The sequence below is a fragment of the Mastomys coucha genome, unplaced genomic scaffold, assembly GCF_008632895.1.
Source record: "Mastomys coucha isolate ucsf_1 unplaced genomic scaffold, UCSF_Mcou_1 pScaffold20, whole genome shotgun sequence".
NCBI lineage: Eukaryota > Metazoa > Chordata > Mammalia > Rodentia > Muridae > Mastomys > Mastomys coucha.
Genome location: NW_022196903.1, coordinates 89,879,696 through 89,896,318, shown reverse-complemented (window position 1 = coordinate 89,896,318; position 16,623 = coordinate 89,879,696). Strand labels below are relative to the sequence as shown.

Genomic DNA, 16,623 nt, shown 5'->3' with positions numbered 1-16,623 from the left:
AATGTAAATTTATTTAATATATATTATAATTATAGTCATTGATTTACCAAATAGCTATAATTATCAGCCTTATTTTAAAGAAAATAAACAGAGAAAGATTCAGAAACTTGTGACAGAACCCAATTATTAGAGGAAAAAGGATTATCTACATGCTCTTAGCTAGGATTGCTTTAAATTACCTTATTTTACATATATGGATGTTTTACCCACATGAATGTGCATCATGTGTATGCAATGCCTACAGAGTCTCTGATTCCTTGGGACTTAAGGTACAGACTGTTCTGAGCTGTCTGCCAAGTGGATGCTGAGAATCACACCCAGGTCCTCTGGAAGAACAGCCAGTACTTGTAACCAATGGGCTTATAACTAACTCAGAGACAGAATTTTTAAAGAGCCCATAAATAAATTCTGGTCATCATCATGGGTTCCCAGTATCCTAGATTTAGAGCCATCATCACAGTGTAGCCAAGTTTACATAAATATTTAAATCATCCCCCAAATTGTCAGAGTTCAGATACAAAGGGATCTATTGGCCTAGATGCCAGAAATGCCTGATCATTGTATGTGCAGTGGCCTAAGAATATTATTTTTTTAAGGTTAAGTTTCTCACAATATTCAAAATTGTCTATCAGAGTAGCATCAAAATTTAAATTTCTAATAAATAAAAAAATAAAGTCAGCCACAGCTTAAAATAGTTTTGTGCATAAAAAATATTGGTTGCCAAAAACTAGTGTTTCAAACAGAAAGTTTTTGTTCATAGATGGCAGAAACTCAATTGCAATAGTATCAGGCAATGAGGATGCTAAGGAGATGAACCATGAAAAACAGGTCCAGCTTTCCCCAGAGGCACAGGGCACTGGGCTCTCCTAGTTTTCACCTCCTCCTTCTGCTATAAGGACTTTTCCTTGGGTTGATGTTTACATAAACACAGAAGACAGCAAGATCCTCAACATTTATTGCTTTTTATTTTTTTACTTATTATTTATTTATTTTTTTGGTTTTTCGAGACAGGGTTTCTCTGTGTAGCCCTCTGCTGTCCTGGAACTCTCTCTGTAGACCAGGCTGGCCTCGAACTCAGAAATTTGCCTGCCTCTGCTTCCCAAGTGCTGGGATTAAAGATGTGCACCACTACTGCCCAGCTCACCTTTTTTTAAGCCACTTTCTCGTATCTCTTCCTTTATTGTCTAAGAATTTAATAACATATACCATATGCTAGCTACTACTACTACTACTATTATTATTATTATTATTATTATTATTATTATTTTATTTACCTACAATTTTCTTCCCTTCTGATTTCTGATTCTCATCCCCCACCCCCACTATTCTCATCCAAGTTTGTGTATTCTTTTTGTTTTTAAACTCAAAATCCACTTAGTAATCCCTAAGTGGCCGTGCGTGTCAGTCTATCTACTGTAGCATGGGTATCGTCTATTGGAGCCATATCCCTGAAGGAAACCAATTCTCCCTTCTACAGCAGCCATCAACTGCCATCCTCATCTAGGGGGTAGGACTTTTCGACCACTTCCCTTAACTGTCTTGAGATTTGGCTGGCTTAATCTTGGATGGGCCGTATGCAGTCATAGCCACTGTGAGTTCACATGTACAACAGACCTGTAATATCTAAAAGAATCATCTTCGCTGTAATCATCCACTGTTTCTGTCTCTTACAATTTTTCTGCCCCCTTTTCCATAAGGATTTCCATGGTTTTGTGTGCCGGGGGGATGTGTTAGGGCTGAGCACTCAAGTCTTTTATTCTCTGTCTTTGACCAATTGTGGGTCTTTGTGGAATCACTACTACAGAAAAGAGCTACCCTGATGAGGGTTGAGAGATGCACTCATCTATCATATAAAGATGTGATAATTTATATACAGATACATGTACTTAGAGGACAGTTTAATACTATCAGAGTAACAATACTGGGATCTTTTCTAGGACCTGCGACATGCCCATTCATGTCTTCTTCGGTCAGTTAATAACACCAGGCATGAGTTCTGTCTTTCAGCATCTCTGGTAAGTTTCTAATTAACTTGGCCAACCTTGGACTCTGGATCCCTTACTGACATAATCCCCTCACCCTCAAGCTCATTTATTGGAGGAGTCCTACTATGTACGTACCCGCTTTATGAGGTCAACTCCTTCAGCAGGATGTTATGACTAGGAAGGGGAGAGATGTCCAAAAGAATGCAGGGTGGTTTGCTTTCTGAGAGCAAGAGACATTCGTCAGGTAGAAATGCCCAACTAATGTCCATTTCTCTATAGAAAAGGCTCAGTTTCACACATGCTAACAAAGAACGCCTTCTAGACTATGTGTCAACTCCATGCTAAACATTCCACATATCTCATTTCCATTTAACCCTCATGTCAATGTCAAGGTAAACACTATTGTTATTTCCAAAAATTAGATTCATTTAGATACCATTTCACCTTTGCTATTTACACTAGGAACTCTAATCATTGAAAACTAAAGAAATCCTGACCAGGACACCAGCAGTATGTCATCATCCCTCAGCTAGACTGTAAAAGACAACAGAACATTGATAATGTGAGGTGTTGGTACAGATGTAGAAAACAAGCATGTGTTATTTCACATAAATTTTCAACCATTCAAGGAGCGTTTGACAATAAATACCCATTATTATTAAGTATGCTCAAAGTGTTCCAATCAGTAATTTGGCCAGATAAATTAATCCTATGAATCATCATAATAAAATAAATATGAAAGTAAACAAGATAACACATACACATAATTGATAGCCACTTGAATGAGAAAAAAAATACTCTGAAAAATAACTAAATATCCACCAATAGAAGGCAAATAAACTATGGCACATCATTACAATAAAACCGTGAGTTGTCACTTACATGATAAACAGTCATATTCCTGATGTGGATACAGACTTACATTTAAATATGTTCCCATTTTACAGTAAAAATGTATGTGTGTAAATGTATAAATTAAATGTCAAGTGATTTGGGCTGAACATTAAGCAATTGTCACTTTATATCAAAATTTTACACATGTATACACCACAGAAAATGCAGAAGAGAGGCACTGAAGGAAATCTCACTCACAAGAAGCTTTGAAAATACTTGCCTTCTGCATCATTGTGTGTCATCCTGTGTTTGTAGTCCCACCTTATGTCACAGGTACCCCATTCATCATGGACATATACCCATGACTTGCCTTTCTTAGCCCCTCTTTTTCTCCTAGAAACCTTTCTCAGGTTGCTTTGTTTATTTTGCCTTTGTTCCATGGATACCAGAAGAGGGTGTCAAATCAGCTGGAACTGGTGTTAAACAGGCAATTTACAAGCTGGCTGATGTGGGTCCTTGGCAATCTGCTGAAAGAACAGTAAGACCTCCTGATTTTCAGTATATCTCACCAGGCTCGTATTTAGTTTTATTTGTAAAATAATTTCACTAATTATGGCATATTTGGCTACCAGGATTTTTTGGTTTGGTTTGGTTTTTGGCTTTTGTTTGTTTTTTTATTCTGGTTTTGGTTTTGATTTTTAATTCTTCATACTGTTGAATCATTAAGTCCAACAATCTATCAAGATTTTACATTCAAATTTACTTCTCACAGCCTGTGTGATTTCATGGCTGGGTCTGTGCATTTTCTTTTAAATTTCCAGTTGTGTTTGAATCTCAAAGTCATACTAGCTGAATTGTGGGTAACTAAGCACATGCTTTTTAAAACTGCAACAAAGTCTTAACCTTACCAGAAGCAGTTCAGAATTTTAGAGTTCTTAAAGAGTCCTAGTTGACTCTCAGTTTCCAGTTCATTTTGCTCTGGGGCACCTACTCAATGCATATGTAATGTGTACTCAGCTAGGGATTTGCGAACAGTTCATATTCAGATTTTGACTGCAGAATATCTATCGCTTTCACATTGCCAAACTATCTGCCTGAGGAGCCCGCTTTACCATTCCTTGGCTGACATCTGTTATTTCATTCTGGTGATGAAGGTTTGAATGACTAGCAAAAAGAAACTTTAATACACAATAGCCACTGAAGTATAGGTTTGTCAGTCTTCATTGATATAATTGCCCACTTTATACATTATTGAAATAAATATAAATTCCTATGGGGTCATAAGTAGTAATAACAGAGTCTCAATATATATACTTTACTCAATTTCCCAATGCTGACATTTTGGAAAACAACTCACTAGACAGTACCAATAAAATTATGATCTAGTTAGCATTTTACCAAATTTTATTCACTTACTTGCATGTCCATCAATGTTTATGTATGTATGTGATAAAATTTTGTTTACCAATAAAATCCATCCATACATAGTTTCATCACCATAAGGATGCCCTTGATTTTCCTATTAACACATTCATTCCCCTCTCTTCCAATCACCCACCCCATGAAAAGCCATAGATTCTATTCCATTGCTATCATTTCTGTAATTTCATATAATATTCTGTCATTTCAAGATATTGCACAAATAGAATTATGTGACATATTACCATATAATACTGATGTTTCTCAATATAATTTTCAGGAAGTTATTCAAGTTGTAACATACATATGTACATTATATATAAAAATAGATAGATAGATAGATACATACATACATACATACATACATAATAAGAATGTATTTTATTCTATTAAATAAAACTTCTTCTTTTCTACATTACATCCTGACCACCATTTCCCCTGCCTTCACTCCTAGTCCCTTTCCCCATCCCCTCTCTCCTCAAACCCATTCTTCCTCTATTTTTTTCTTTCTTTTTTTTTTAACAGAGGACTCTCAGGGATATCCACTGAACATGGCTCAACAAGATGCGGTAAGCATGGGCACAAGCCCTCATACTAATGTTAGACAAGGCAACCTAGTAGAAGAAAGGGGGTCCCAAGTGCAGGCAAAAGAGTCAGAGATAACCCTTACTCCCACTATTGGGAGTCCAACAGGAACACCATGATACACAACCATAAGGTATATGCAGAGGACCTAATTCAGATCCACGCAGGGTCTGTGGTTGTCACTTCAGTCTCTGAGAACCCCTATGAACCCCGCTTAGTTGGTCATATGAGCCATGCTCTGCTGGTGTCTTTTAATCCCCTGGCTCTTAGAATCCTTCCTTCTCTTCTTTTGCAGGATTCTTCTGGCTCTGCCTAGTGTTTGGTTATGAGTCTGCATCTGCTGCTGGGTGATAGCCCTGTGATGACAACTGGACTAGAGACTGATGTATGAGTACAACAGAGGAATATCATTAGAAATCATTTCATTGCCTTTTCTTTGTCAGTCATCTTACGTTCTATCCGGGGTCTCTGGGTTTCACTCATAATATTAAATCATATTCTATAAAGCAAGTATATCAAATCTGTATGGTCAATCTTTTATTGAGTCAAGCTATCATACAGTTGAATGCAATTTTAATTTTTTGTTTGGTTTTGTTATTTTGTTTACTTATTTATTGGTAAAGATAGTTTTGTTTTTCTTTTGTTTGTTTGTTTGTTTTTGTTCTGAGATAAATACCCAAGAAAGGAGTCATTGGGCTTTATGATAGCTGAATCCTTGACTGTTAGTTTTAAAAGAAAAAGACCAAACTCTTTTGCCAGGTGAATAACTGTTTTGTTTCTCAGGGAAACCAGAGCTGCATTTCACCCAGATCAGAAGCACTATTTGCTGTTATTACAATTCTTTTCTAACTTGTATCTGATTGTGGCTTTAACCTGCATTTTCTTCAAGGGTGCATGCTCTAGAGAACACACAAATATTCCTCAAAAAACTTCAACAAACAATTGCTCAGAAATTGAGCAAGGAACATGGAGGGACATTTCACTGAACACAACACATGAGTGACAATTTCTAGACATGAATCTTTTCAAACAATTGTTTTCAGAGCTACAAAGCATTCTCAACACTCTTACATGTTCTCTTTTATTTAAACAAATTATTTCTGTTTATGTGTACATGTGTGTCTCTGTGCACACATGTGCATGTCTGTGCGGATGCCCATGGGAGACAAAAGAAGGCCCTGGGTCGTCAGGAGCTGGAGTTTACTGATAATTGTGTACTACCCAACATGTGTACTGCTAACTGAACTTAGATCCTTTGAAAGATCAGCAAGCACTCTTAACTATCAAACCTGCTATTCAGTCTTTTCTACAGTTATTTTTATTATTTATATGAAGACCTTCAAATTATATGATAAAATACTTATAGGATAAGAATAATGTAAAGTGGAATGCTGTGTAAGTCTTAATATTGCAGTGTTAGAAACCTCAATTGCACATAATTACTATAAATCAATATACCAAGAAATAGAATAATTATCTTTAATAATAATTAAATTTTGTTTATTCTGGATTCCTTTGTAATGTGGGTGGTTAGAAACTTATCTTCTGAAACTACCGTTATTTTACCATCATAATAGAATATGATTTAATTGTTAAGAAAATGTATTTTTCAAAGGTAGTAATAAAAATTTTAAATTGAATGTTTTAGTTACAGTAATACATATCTAGTTCCTGTACTCTTTGATAAGTTAATACATTTCTCTAATCAAAAGATACAAATCAAAAGATACAAATCAAAAATCAAAAGATACAAATAACTTTTAACTTTATCATAAAAAGTAATATAGGTTATGATTTCTATTACATTTAGCAATATTATCAAGAAATGATATGCATAAAATATTGTTAACTATAGAAGTCACTCATGAATACATTGAGTAAGCCATATTCTACAAAAAATTATGGCTAGTCTTCTAAAATTTTAGAATTAGTAATAGCTAGGCAAGAAGACACTATAGTTCTAAACATATCTGCAACAAATTCTGGCAAATGCCGTTTTATAAAGAGCATATTACTAGATTTCATGAGATGGGTCAATTCTAGTGAAATAACACCACATGTCCAATCTAACCTCAATACAATAAAGCTTGAAATTAACTCCAAAAGAGTCTCTGGAAATTACATAAGTTCATAGAGATTAAATAACACCACTGAATGATGAATGGATCAAAGGAGAAATCAAGAAAAAAATAAATCATGAAAGTAAACAAAAACAAAAAAGCAACAAAACATCCAGGACACATTAAAACCCAGTCCTCAGATGGATATTTATGGTACAAAGTTGGTACATTAAAAAACAAAAAAGAGTAAAAATAAGAGAACTAATTATGCAACTCAAAGTGTTTGGGAAACAATAGAAAAACTAAAATCCAGTATATGGGAAGAAATAATAAAAACCATGGCAGAATTTGTGAGATAGAAAAAAAATATTTTTTACCACCAACAAAATATAGTACCAAGAGCTACAAATCTAAGAACTGGTGCTTTGAAAAGATGAGCAGGATCAATAGACCTTTATCCAAACTAACCAAAAGAAAGATAGAGGAGACCCAAATAAGCAAGATGAGATATGTTCAGGGAAATTATAAAAAACACCAAAGAAATTCAGATTTTTATTAGAAAATACTTTAAAAACTCTATTAAGTTAAAAAACTTTTAAAAAGCAGCCAAATATTTAGACTCATCTGAACCACCAAATTTAAATCCAACAGAGATCAACAACTTTAAACAGACCATAACAAATAGTTTGAAACAGAAATCAGAAGCCTTCTGGATAAATAAAAATATCAAATCCAGATGGATTCACAGCCGAATTCTACTTTCAAAATATTACTAAAACAAACATTTCTTAAGTATTTAAAAACAATAGAAACAGAAGAAGCACATTCAAACTCTTCTAAAAAGCCAGTATCACACCAATACCAAACACCACATAAGGACATTACAGAAAGGGGAAACTGTAGGCTAATCTCCTTGATGAACAATAATGCAAAAGTTTTCAATAAAATACTGGCAAACTATATCACAGCATAAATCAAGGAGGTCACACAGAGGTTATTTCTACTCTCCCTTTTATTCCTGCTTCATTTAGTTCAGCTCAAAGCCCTATGGGTGCTTTCTAGGTACTGCCACCTTATATGAGGCCCTTGGTATCCTTCTGAGATTTCAGTCATCATGTCTGCCTTTGAGATCCAGAAGCATTACATACAAACAAAGGAATATTGTTTCAAGCTTCTTTCTTGACCAAGTCACTGAATGCAAAAGAAGCCCAGAAATAGAAGCTATAGCCCCAACTATGCTACCTTGCTATGAATATGCTTAATTTTGAAGACTCCAAATGCTCATACTGAAAGGAAGGTGAGTTGATCCTTGGTTCAAGAAGAGAAAGGAAAACTTAAACAAAAAACTAACTCCAGATATTATTTTTTTACAAATTCCAACACAAAGATGAAAACAACACCCCCCCCAAAATAACATGTCTTCTCAAAAAATATAAAATAGATGGTAATGGGCCCTAATGAAAATGACCCAGAACAACACCCAATTAACTCAAAAGAAGATTATAACTATAGAAAAAAAAGATACAGGGATAAAAGAAGGAAAAAGTACATAAAAGACAGAAAAAGCAAGTTTGAGCTTTTAAAGAAAATCCAAGTCAAATAATGATTGAAATTAAGGCCACAAGCCAATCAAAACACGAGGGAAAGCCTCAAAGACATAAAAACCAAGTTTTGGTCTTTAAGAAAATCAAAATCAAAATAATAATGGAAATGAAAATCACAAGCCAATTTAAAACTTAAGGGAAAGCCTCATCAACAGAATAGATCATGTCAGAACCAGAAAGTCAGGGTCGAAGTAAAGTAGAAAAATTTGATCACACAATAAAAGTCAGTAAGAATTCTTGTTAATTATGAATGAGATGTGGGAGAGTTTTGGAACATCGTGAAAAAATACATAACCTCCAAATTTATATTCATAAAAGAAAGAGAGTACTACAGCAAAGGCATAGAAATATATTCAGTAAAATCATAAAAGAAAAATCCCCAAGACAATAGAAAATATCCTCATCCAGGAATAAAAAGAAAACCTATAGAACAACAAACAAGCAAGACCAGAAAAAATTTCTTAACAATGTAATATAGCTAAAATATTAAAACACAAAATAAATAAAGAATATTAAAATCTGATAAATGCAGGCTGTTGACAGCTAAATACATATAGAGAAGTTTCAATAGAGAAAGCTTCAGCCCAAACAGGCCAAGTAACTTATACCAGCAGGCCCTCTATAAAAAAATGACCAGATTAGATGACAGGAACATTTAAAGCCAAGAGGGTCTGCGAAGGTATACTCCAAGTAGTGAAAGTATACATTGTCAACTTGGATTATTATACCCAGCAAAACTATCTATTAAAGTTGAAGGAGAAATCAAAAGTTACCATGATAAAAAAAATTGATGTGTCTATCGAGACAGCCCTACAGAAGGAAATAGAAGAGATGTTTAGCTCTGAAGAGAATGATACATACACTCAAGAGGACAAAGAGAACAAACAATGCCAGGACAGGTAATCAAAAAAGATCTGAGAAAACCCTGCAAAATATACAAAATTGCAGGAATTAATACACAACTTTTTAATAATCACTCATTATCAATGTCCTCACATCTCTAATGAAAATATATACTACCATTATATTGGAAAGCATGATCCATCTTCATGCTATCTCCAAGAAACTCATTCCACCATCAATGATAGAGACCATCTAGGGTAATAGGATGGAAAACGGTATTTGAAGAAAGTGGAGCTAAGAAACAAGGCAATATAAATATTCTAGTATCTGACAAAATATGCTTCAAACCATTAGCCAGAAGAGATAAGAAGGGATACTTCATTAAAGGTAAAAGTCACCAACAGAATATTACAATTCTAAATAAATATCCACATCCATTTTTCCAAAAGTAACAATTTTGTAGGTAAAAACTTAGATTGTCCCCCAAATCAGTGATAATGGATGACCAATAGCATATTCCCATTAATAGACAGTCCATCAAGAATAAATAAACTCTAGACTTAAATAATATTATAAATCAAAAGGTCCTAATAGATGTTTACAGAATATTCCATCAAACACTAATGAGTATAGATTCTTTTCAGTAGTCCATGGAATTCCTTCAAAATCAACTACATACCTGAACACAAGTAAGTCTCAAAAAATACAGCAAAATTGAGATAACTTCCTCCATCCTATCTGACCACAATGGGGATAAAGTCAGTTATCAACCATATAAAAACTATAGAAAATACATAGACGATTGAATAGCAATTATGTCAAGAAAGAAGTCAAGAAGAAAAATATAAATTTCTGAAGTTGGATGAAAAGGAAAATGACATATTAAAACCTATGGGACAAAACAAAGGCAGTGTTGAAAGGAAACTTTATTCTGATAGGTACCTATATCAAAAAATTCTCAAATAAAATTAATTAAATGCAAACCAATTAATAACAAATATTAAAAAAATAAAAAACAGTTTCTTCCTTGAAAAAATTAACACATCTTTAGCTAAATTAACCAACAGAGAAAACCCAATGAATGAAATTTGAGATGAAAATGAACATTACAAATTGCACTGAGGAAATAAAGAGAATCCAAAGCATATACTTTAAAAATCAACATCTGAATTTATAGATGCATGTGGTCTAGCAAAGCTAAATTAAGATAAAATAAATAATTTAATTAGACTCATATCATACAATGAGATGGAACTACTAATTAAAATTCTCCCACCTAAAAAAATATCCAGGGCCAGATGGACTCAACATAGAAATCTACCAAGTCTTCAAAGAAAAGATAGGACCCATAACTCCTCAAATTATTCAATAAAATAGAATAGGAACATTTTCAAATGCTTTTTACAAAGCCAGTTGTTACCCCAATATCAAAAATAAAATCCCAGCAACAACAAAAATGAAAGTATCTGATGATTATAGACATAAAATTTTCCAATAAAATAATTGCAAGCTGGATTTAAGAACACATCAAAAAATTCACTAATATCACTTTGGCTTTATCATAGAGATGCATGGATGGTTCAATATACATTAAGTATATATGAAGTCATCCCCACATAAACAGACTAAAGGACAGAAACACATGATCATCTTATTAGATATCAAAAAGGCTAAGAACAAAGTCTAACATAACTTTATTATAAAAAGTCTGAAAGAATCTAGAGAATCAGCAAACATATCTTAATATTTTAAGAATAGAAATAAAATTTAAAAGCATAACAGGCCTATGAGCCATCTTACTAAATAGAGAAAAACTCAAAGCATAGACATTAAAACCAGGAAGAAAACATATTCAATATACAATGAAGTCTTAACTCGAGCAACAGGACAAGTGAAGTATATAAAGGCAAAATCACCAGCAGAAAAAGAAGTAAAAAAAAAAAAACAACCAACCAAACAATTTTCAGGTAATTTGATTCCATACATTAAAGAACACTTATAATTATACTCCTAAAGTTGACCAAAAAAAAAAAAAAAAAAAAAAAAAAAAAAAAAAAAAAAAAAAAAAAAAAAAAAAAAAGCATCAAAGTAGCTGGATATACAACTAGCACAGAAAATTCAATAGCTTTCTTTTATTCAAATGATAAACACTAATAAATAAATTGAAGAAAAAGTATCATTCATAATAGTTTCAAAGTGAAATATATTGGAATAAATCTACCTGAGGAAGTGAAAGACTCCTACAGTGAGTCTGTGAGTCAGTCCATGGTGATCGGATGACATGCATGGAATCATTTCAATTTCTTCTTGTATCTGTTAAGGCCTGTTTTGTGACCAATTATATGGTCAATCCTGGGAATGTACCCAAAAGATTCTCCAACATATAGCAAGGACACATGTTCCCCTATGTCCAAGGCAGTCTTATTTATAATAGCCAGAAGCTGGAAAGAACACAGATGTCCTTCAACAGAGGAATGGATACAGAAAATGTGGTATTTACGCAATGGAGTACTACTTAGCTATTAAAAACAACAAATTCATTAAATTCTTAGACAAATGGATGGAACTAGAAAATATCATCCTGAGTGAGGTAATCCAATCACAAAAGAACATACATGGCGTGTACTCTCTGATAAGTGGATATTAGCCCAAAAGCTCAGAATACCCAAAATACAATTCACAGACCATATAAAGCTCAAAAAGAAGGATTACCAAAGTGTAGATGCTTCAGTCCTTAGAAGGGGGAACAAAATACTCACGGGAAGTACAGAGACAAAGTGCAGAGCAGAGACTGAAGGAAAGGCCATTCAGAGACTGCCCCACTTGGGGATCCATCCCATATACAGAAACCAAACCCAGATACTATTGTGGATGCCAAGAAGTGCTTGCTCACAGGAGCCTGATATAGCTCTCTTCTGAGAGGCTCTGCCAGAGCCTGACAAATACAGAGGTGGATGCTTCCAGCCAACCATTGGACTGAGCACGGGGTCCCCAGTGGAGGAGTTAGGAGGAAGGACCCAAGGAGCAGAAGGTGTTTGCAACCCCATAGGAAGAACAACAATATCAACCAACCGGACTCAGCAGAGCTCCCAGTGACTAAACCACCAACCAAAGAGTACATATCGAGGGAGGGACCCATGACTCTAACTGCATATGTGACAGAGGATCATTGTCAGGCATCAATGGGAGGAGTGGCCCTTGGTCTTGTGAAGACTTGATGCTCCAGTATAGGGGAATGCCAGGGTGGGGAGACAGGAGGTTATGGGGAGGCAGGTGGTTGTGGAAGCACCCTCATAGAAGCAGGGGAGGAGGCATGCAGTAGAGGTTTCTGGAGGAGAAATAAATATCCAACAAAAGAAAATAAAAAATAAAAAGATTTAAAAATTTTAAAGTTACCAAAAAAAAAAAAAATGGTGTTCAGCAAACTAGACAGCTCTGTGTCAAAGAATGAAACTGGATCTTATCTTTTACCCTGTGTACAACTCAACTTCAAATGGATCAAGAACTTCAACAGAAATGTTGATAAAGGAGGGGAGGAGGGAGTACACTTGAACTCACTGGCATCGAAAGGATTTTGTGAATACACTCTGCTAGTTGGGGTATTAAAACCAAAAATTAACAATGGAACCTCAGGCTGGAGAGATGGCTTAGAGGTTAAGAGCACGGAATGCTCTTCCAGAGGTCCTGAGTTCAATTTCCAGTAACACCAAGGCCTTACAACCATCTTTAATGGGATCCGATGTCCCCTTCTGGTGTGTCTGAAGAAAGCAACAGTGGACTCACATATATAAAATAAAGAAAATAGAAACAGATCTTTTAGCTTAAAAAAATCATTTAAGTGAAGAGGTAGCTTATAGATTGGAAAGAAATTCAGACTTACATGTAGCAAGGAGTTAGTATCTAGAATATACAAACAATTAAGGAAAAAGAGGAAAAGGAAGAAAAAGAAAGAAAGATAGAGTGATGTTAGCTGTGAACTTGCTGCAAGCTGCCTCTATTATGTTCAGGTGTGTCCCTAATCTCTCTAGGACATTTTATCATGAAGGGGTATTGGATTTTACCAAAGGTCCTTTCTGCATCTACTAAGATTATCATGTGGTTTTTTTTTTCTTTCAGTTTGTTTATATTTTGGATTATATTTATTGATTTTTGTATATTTAAAAATATCTCTGCATCTGTAGGATGAAGTCTATTGATCATGGTGGATGACATTTCTTGGTGTGTTTTTGGATTTGGTTTGCAAGTATTTTATTGAGTATTTTTACATCTATGCTCCTATGGGAAATTGGTCTGTAATTCTCTTTGTTGAGTCTTTATATGGTTTGAGTATCAGTATAACTGTGGCTTTATAAAACTAAATTGGGAAATGTTCCTTCTGTTTCTATTTAGTGGAATAATTTGAGGAGTACTGGCCCTAACTCTTCTTTGAAAATCTAGGAAGTGGGTCCAGATGGAAGATGAGATGGGGGACAGGGACTGTGAGAGGAAACTATACTCTAAATATATTGCATGAGAAAAGAATCTATTTTGAGTAAAATAGGGAAAATATACTTTTCACTTATAAAGTTAATATCAATAAAATATTTTTAAATTTTTTCTTAAAATACAAACATCAAGAAAACAAGCAACACCATTTTAAAATGGAGTATAGAACTAAGCATGGTTCTCAAAAATAAAATGCAAGCTGAGAAATATTTTTAGACATCAAAGAAATGAAAATTAGAACTGCTTTGAGATTTCATCTATTCCTCGTTAGAATTACTAAGATCAAAAATACAAATAATCACAAACACTGGTATAGATATGGTGAACAGGAAACCTTTAGTAATAATTGGAAGGGCTTACATTCTCATGTGGTCACTAGACATTAGTGTTGTAGTTCCTCAAAAAGCTACAAACAGTCCGCCCTTTCCTCTTTCTCTCAAACCAGGCGGCCTCAGCCATGAACAACGCAGCAATGGCCAAGATTAAAGCTCGAGACCTGCGTGTCAAGAAGAAGGAGGAGCTGTTGAAACAACTGGACGATCTGAAAGTGGAATTGTCCCAGCTTCGCGTCGCCAAAGTGACAGGCAGCACCGCATCCATGCTCTCCAAGATACGAGTCATATGAAAACCCATTGCCCGAGTCCTCATTAACATTAACCAGACTCAAAAAGAAAACCTCAGGAAATTCTACAAGAACAAGAAGTACAAGCCCCTGGACCTGTGGCCCAAGAAGACTAGAGCCATGTTCACCAAGCACGAAGAGAAACTGAGGACCAAGAAGCAGCAGTGGAAAGAGCGGCTGTACCCGCTGCACAAGTATGCAGTCAAGGCCTGAGACGACAATGACAATAATATGCAAGACTGAAAAAAAAAGAAAAGAAAAGAAAGAAACTTGAAATAGATCTTCCATGTGATCAGGCATCATTCTTGGGCATATACCCAAAGGATTCTCTATCCCAATATAGGGATATTTGCTCATTCATATCATTTGCTGCTCAGAGTAGCCAGAAAGTGGAAACATTAGTGAGAAAGAGTTCCTACCTGGTAGTGTACACCTAAGCAACTACCTGGAGAAGTCGTAAGCCTTAGAGGAGAACTTACTACTGTCACTTTTCTAAGCCAATATAATTTTTAACTTGGGATCATTACGCAGAAAGTTTGTAAGAGCCAGAGAACCAACATGCCTGCTGAGAGATGTGTCTTCTACACAAGCAGGGAAGTAACACTCCTGAAATCTGAACGATGCAGTTGCCTGAGACCTGCACCATGATACCATGATAACAATGACCAACATGGCAAGATGGGTAACCCCTGGATGAAGAGCTACAGCTAACAGCTGCTCGGAGGGAGAATCCATCTTCTTAAAGGCTAAGCACCTGATAGGTTAGCGAATCCTCAGTGATCAGTTCTAAACACAAATGCATGCCTGTGTGTGTGTGTGTGTGTGTGTGTGTGTGTGTGCATGTGTGTGTGTGTGTACATGTGCGCGTGTGTGAATGTGGCCATGTCAAAGTAATATAAAGATTGTGAAATTGAAAAGAAGTGGGAGCGAGCATGAGAAATTGAAGGGGGAAGAGAGGAAGGTTGAGCTGGTTTACATTCAGTACACATGTGAAAGTCTCAAATGATTAAAAATTAAATGCATAAAATATTAGAATTAGTATACAATTAATTAAGGGGAGTATATCTGAAATATCATCCAAATATAAAGGACATTTGGAGTTGGCTATTGTGTATTTTGTTATTTTAAATGTGTATATACAATTTGTGTGTACATGTATGTATTCATGTGTGTGGATGAAAGCCCACATACACAATGACCAGAAGACAACATGTGGTACTGGTCCTCACCTTCTACCTTGTTTGAGGCAGGTCCCACTTGTTTTCTGCCATGTGCATGTAACTCTCCAGCCCACAAGCATCTCATCTTGCTACAGTGCCAGGCTTTACAGGGGAAATGAGGGCTTAGACTCAGGTCTTCACACCTTCACAACAAGTATCTTTACCCTGAGCCATCTCCCCAGCACTTGAGTTAAAAATGTTTAAGTTTCTCATACAATAAATAAAGACTAAAAGGTAAACTAAAGCCTGTATGGACATTTAGTCAGAAACTCACAAGATAAGCTGGGCCCTAGGCAATCTTCGGAATTTGCTCATTCACGCTGTTGAGTCAATTAATGTGGTCTCTCAATTCAGCTCAGCAAACCTGACCGAAATTAATAAATCCGTATAGTCTAGTTATACTTTTAATTTTGCTTCTTTCTTTTTATACAACCAAGTCAGAAAATGCAGCATATTAAATGTAGTCCTCTAGACTCATAATTATCATACACATTATTTCAGATGGTTTTTTACTTGAAATCTATGAAAATTCATAAACACCTATAGGTAATTAAGAGGAAAGGGAAAATTATTTATGATATCATGAAGGCATTTCCATGGCCGGATGCTAAATTCTGAAATCTCCAGGTGGGAAGCACAGACCTTTTATCTTCACCATAAAGCCATTAACATTTAAAAACTGGCAAGGCTGGTATTTCACGTAGTAAATAACTTCCGATACAAGCATCCACACATCAGTGTCTGAAACTCACACTCCAGTCTGACCTAGCCATGCATCTCGTAAGTGGCCGGATAACGGTTCATAGCATTTTGTTTGGCTGCAATAAGAGCTTGGGAGCGAAATCCTCAGAGTACAATATTAATAATTAGCATGCTGATGACTAGTGTGCCTTTAAGAGCTCATAGATTAGAAGTTCATGTCATGAATACTGCAAATACCCTACTAACACATATGCTCCTGAAAAC

General features: G+C 35.2%; 1 long non-coding RNA gene and 1 pseudogene across 1 annotated transcript in view; one reads left to right on the top strand and one right to left on the bottom strand.

Moving 5' to 3' along the window:
• The window catches only part of LOC116099306, a 14,295-nt gene extending 1,861 nt beyond the window's left edge, over nt 1-12,434 (bottom strand). The window contains exon 1 of the long non-coding RNA XR_004122201.1: nt 12,403-12,434. This is a non-coding gene — a long non-coding RNA (uncharacterized LOC116099306). The remainder of the gene's footprint in view (nt 1-12,402) is intronic.
• LOC116099305 lies at nt 5,131-14,650 on the top strand (annotated as a pseudogene).
• Nucleotides 14,651-16,623: the final 1,973 nt, after the last annotated feature.